Raw genomic sequence first — 5,800 nt, 5'->3', positions numbered from 1 at the left:
AGTCTTATCTGAATTTAATATAAGAAAATTAATGGTCATCCAATATTTTATATCTTAAACAGACCCTGTCAATTTGGATAATTTAGAGATTTCATCTGGTCATGATGAAATATATAACTGAGTATCATTGGCATAACAGTGGAAACTAATTCCAAATTAATAATATTGAGAAGAGGTACAGCTAACAACTCTTTCAGTAGTTTAGTGGGTATTGGATCTAGTAAGTGTGTTGTTGGTTTAGATGTAATAATTATTTAACTCTTACTGTCCTGTAGCTGTGCAACGCACTGCGATTGTTCTTGAGCAGCAATAATTGAGGCTGAATCATAAAACGATGTCAAATATTGTACATTTACAGTTATATTTCTGATGCTTTTTATTTTCTCAGTGAAGAAATTCATAAAGTCATTATTACTAAACTGTAATGGGATATTCATTACAGGTGATGTCTGTTTATTTGTTAATCTAGACACTGTACTAAATAAAAAAACCTGTTTTGGTTATTTTCTGAGTTTGCGGAGATGCTCGCCTTGGCTTTTTATAGCGAGACAAACTGTATTTACAATCAATTCTATTGTTGTGCTTATTTATAGCTATATATATATAATATATATATATATATATATATATATATATACACATTATATATATGTAAATTTGAGAAATGGGGAGTGTGAGAAAAATCGAATATGCAAAATGGCAAATCTGAGCAACACACCATATTGGAGTTTCGATGTTTTGAAATAATCAGTTGAGTAGATGATTCAACGATTCACTCATTATGACATCATCAGTTTCTGAATGAATCAGTGTATTTGATCGAATCGAATGAATGTCAATATACAGTTTTTCAGTATTTTCGTTTCTCATCCCGGACAATAAAGCGTGATTTTTAATCTGTGGCACTGCAGACTGCTCTGTGTAGCTAATTGAAGTAAAGTGGGAATGTTATTGTAATTCTGATGGTCAAGGCTGGATTTCCGATAACGTTGTCTCTTAGCGCGCTACAAAGACACTAAAGGTAGACCTTTCTAGGCGTGTTCCCCAAACTATCCCTTATGAGGTTTCTTAAGGTATATCTTCTTAAGTGCGACGTTACCAGGTGCTGTCCATGGCGTTGGTGCTGAATTGGTTGATATCGATGGCTCGAGAATTGATAACTCACTCTATACAGGGGCTGCTTCACTACATTATGTGAGAAATCAGTGTTCTTTATAAAAAGAAGCACTTCAGAAGTAGAAATTGCATTTATCAGGACTCATGGGATGTTATAAAAGTAATCCAAATTGCAAACTAAATCTATATTGTAATTTATCTATATTCTGGGGGCGCGGAGCCTCCATCAGCGTGAGTTTAAGGTGACAGTCATTTTAGAACAAAGTTTTTAGTTTTAATTCCTTGGAGACGCGTCATGCAGCTGAAAGACATGTTGTTACGTGCTGGTGTTGCAGAGAAGAGGCGTTCACAGACTTCCACAATAAATGGGTCTTTATTAACATAAAGGAGCTAGAAACAACATCCAACACATCAAATAACATTTAGAACAGACAAGGAGTGAAGGGAGCGAGTCCATATATAAAGGGAGTGCAAACGAGGAAGTCCAGGTCATGACGATAAGTGATGATGGGGAGATGACGAGGGAAGTGAGTGCAGGTGTGGAGAACAGGAGGACTGTGGGAAATGGAGTCCGGGGAACACGGGAACTGTGACACATGTATCACGTTTATATCATTTTTTCATTTTTTTTATTCAAAATATTCACAAACTTGTTAACTATATCATGAATTTATGATTAATTCTGATTGTAAAATATGTGGAAGTGAATATGTTTTGTTGCGCGATGAGTTTGCATGGCAGTTAGAGCTGTCGGATATACGAAATCTTCCCGAAATACATAAAAGTATGTGGCTGGTGAACTGGGAGAAGAATAGAGTAAACTTTATTGTTTCTTATACGTGTATCTGATATGAATAAAACACTTTATATAATAAAACACAAATTATAATTGAAAGGGTTATTGTTGCAGCTTCTGTAGATATCAGTGTAATTTGATTTTAGCAAACTATAAATGTCTTTTTTATGCAGTAGCCTATTTAATTCATATGTGTATTTAAAAGTCTGAAAATAAACCTGATGAGGTTAAAAACACCAAATAGTTGTGATATATGACAAGCGCGGAGCGCGCGTCTGTCTCTGGATCAGCACTAAAGCACATTTGAACTTAGCAGTGAATCTTTGCATTTTATTCTTTGTCATAATCCTAATCGAACATTGGGTGTATTACAGCTTCAGAATTATATTCGTATTGATTGTCAACAGTGAGAAGGTATAGCTCAGAGTGCTCCAGACCAACCTAACGAAAGTATGACTTACAGAAGGTACACTTAACTAAGAATGTTTCGGGAAACACATATTAACGTTAAGGTACAGCTTATGGTATAATTTATCAACAAATCTGAGCAACACACCGTATTGGAGTTTCAGTGTTTTGAAATAATCAGTTGAGTAGATGATTCAACGATTCACTCATTATGACATCATCAGTGTCTGAATGAATCAGTGTATTTGATCGAATCGAATGACTGTCAATATACAGTTTTTCAGTATTTTCTTTTTTATCCCGCACTATAGACCCCTTAATCACCTACGTCACTATGACGTCACCGCTCTAGCTGGAGGCAAAACATATATAAGAACTAATAGCGGGCGCGCTAAAAGTTTGAGGTTTTGACTTTAAAATGTCGTCTTGTTGTGTTTTTGGCTGCCAGAATAGAAGGAACAGGACTTTTGGCTCACAACTAAAGTTTTACTAGATTCCGGCAGACATTCCTTCACAGAAATGAAAAAGATAATTGTGGTTGAAAGCAATACGGCGTACAGACTGGACGGAGACGATCATAAATAATACTCGTGTTTGCAGTGCACACTTCATATCAGGTAAAATAATCGATGCGTATGTAATGGTGTGTTGGTTTTATCTAGTACAAATCAGCAAGTTTCTGTTTTATAGGTGAAAAGTCGCCAACTTTCAGCGCACTAGCTATTAAATGTTAAACAAACATAGAGCGATAGATGTGTGTGCCATCCTTTGAATGGTCTCTTCAAATAATCCACATTGCTAGCCATAATCATAGTTAGCCCAGTGACTGTACATATTCGGACAGGTCTGAACCTTCTTCTGCATCTATGTTTAATAAATCCCTCCTAAAACATGCTAGCTTACGCTTGTCAACATTGAGTCCAGCGTCTCTTTTTGCCTCCAGCTAAGCCCGCCCACCAGGAAACGTTGCAATGTCTATAAACGTTTAAGGGGTCAATAAAGCGTGATGTTTAATCTGTGGCACTGCAGACTGCTCTGTGTAGCTAATTGAAGTAAAGTGGGAATGTTATTGTAATTCTGGTGATCTTTTGATTCCGCCTTCAAACCACCATCCAGACCCTCTGTGTTTTGTGCAAGCCCACTTGTAGAACTATCTTGCCCTGCCAAGTCCATGAAATCCACACGACTTCACTGCAGTTTTTGCATGTGGTGTTTCCCTGCCAAATATTTTGCTTTGAATCGAGCCAACATTCATAGGCCAGGCAAAGCCTCTGTCTAGCATTCTGGACTGTGACAAACGATGCTGCTTCACGACTTGCTCGACTGGCGAAAAACCTAATACATTGAAAATTAAGTATAAAATCAATAAATAACCATTTGGACATAAATAGGATATATATCTATATTATTAGATTTTTTTTTTTTTTTTCTCCAATCACAGCTCTTGCATTTTTCACCATGCAAAATTACTTGACCGTTGGTGCTTCCTGTTGCTCTTGAGCAGAACCCAGCTGACATTTAATACAACACCATGGGCTATAATTAATTTTCCAAGGTACCGCATATTCAATAAACCCCCTCAGGCTTGTACCTCTCATTTGTCTAATGCATATGCTATTAGCAATGACTAAGTATTAGGCAAATCTATATTTACAAGCCGATGAGACTGTGTCTACGTGACACGCTGGTAAAAGCCGAGGAGGTCAGTGGCGTTTGCACACAACGGCTCACAGAGGAAGCCGACAGATTGAGATACGAGATATTAATATACTCAAACTAATATTCCTCTTCAGTGTGTTTCACAGTGAGCCACTAAAGCCGGTTATGATGTTCATTTCTCTAGATTCAAGGATGTTCGTATGTACCGCTGAACACCCACACTGAATAGAGCTGCAGATGTTTGTTTGATTCACAGTATTCCTGGACTATTATATTCTATTAATAGTGATGACGTAATCCACTGTGTGAAGTGAATGCCCTTTCTCATCAATTGACGTCATCCAGACATACATGTTACGTATGCTTCTTTATTGGCATTGAAGGTTCAGTGAAGAACCTTTAACATCCATTGATTTTTCCATTGCACAAATGGTTCTTTAGATTATGAAACTAAAAAATAAACGTTTCCAAGAGAAAAGTGGTTATTTTATGAGCTGATCGCTGAAAGGTTCTTTGGGGAAATAAACAATCGACACGTTTGGGAGAAGAACAGCATGCATTTATTCATATATTGTACCCTATTTCGATGATTTTAGCATGTAGAGAATGATGATGATCCCTGTGATGATGGCCTGTTATTAGCATAAATGTAAACAGTTGTTATTGCGCAAAACTGAAAATTATGAAATGTTGCCGCACTGCTGCATGGGATAAGATGACTCTCTAGGCATATTTAAATATTATTTGTTAATTGATGTAAGATTTGTGTGCAGTATTTAATCACATTTTGAATTAGCTTTTATTTCTATTTCCTTCATTTTGTTATCTTTTCACAATCACGCTCTTTTTTTAAAAAAAAATTCAGAATAAAAACTACATTAGACATGATACTGTACAGAAAATTACACCAATCAGAGAGTTGAAAACAGTATATATCTTTAGCTCCGCCCACTCCCATGAAGCACAGCAAATGATGTTATAAAGTCAATCTCTCTGCCTGCTCTTAAAAAATACTAAAATGTTTCAATATACATGCATATTTTGCATTAAACACATAGATATGCAACATTTGTAATACTTTTTTTTCAAATCAAAGTTTGAAGTGTTTGTGGAGATTCACCTCACCTGGTTGACTTGGTTCATGGCTTATAACTCTTTAACAGAGACTTTGTAAAAATCCCAATAGGAAAAAAGAATGAAAAGAAAAATCTTTGGGACGCAGCGCTGCTGAAAGGGGGCGGGTGCTGATGAGTCCAGAGTAAAGTATGTGTTACAGAGACTAAGTTACATATAAAGTGTTTCTGCAGTGCTTTACAAACTAACACACCGGCGACAGAGTTTTTGACCTAAAGTCATCATTGCATTCAACGTTTCTGTGTTTGCAATGAATAAAGCCTTCAGCCAGAGAAAGACATTTGAATATTTATCCAATCTCTGGCCTGTAGAAGTGATTGTGAAGGGCATCAGTAGTCTGTGCGGGTCGCATCTTATCTGCATGATGTGCAGCAGAGAGCCAGTTATCAGACCAGGTATAAAATATTAATACTGAGTGCACTATAATAAATATCACAGATGCTGAACACAATTTACATTTCTGCCACCATCATCAGTCTAGGAAAAAAAAAAGCGTAATTATTTTTCCATGCACACTGCTCTGCTCAAAGGATTCTGTGTGGCGAGCATGCATTAAGTACCTGTGCTGCTCTCTTTACCAGCTCACCTTAAACTGCTGATTTATGGTTTTACTCGAGTGGGGCTCAAACACACGCCGTCTCTGGTGTGAGTGCACTGAATGACTATAGTTTGCTTCTGTTTATATAG

This window comes from Chanodichthys erythropterus, chromosome 23, assembly GCF_024489055.1.
Source record: "Chanodichthys erythropterus isolate Z2021 chromosome 23, ASM2448905v1, whole genome shotgun sequence".
In the NCBI taxonomy this organism is placed as follows: domain Eukaryota; kingdom Metazoa; phylum Chordata; class Actinopteri; order Cypriniformes; family Xenocyprididae; genus Chanodichthys; species Chanodichthys erythropterus.
This window is presented reverse-complemented; position numbering follows the sequence as displayed.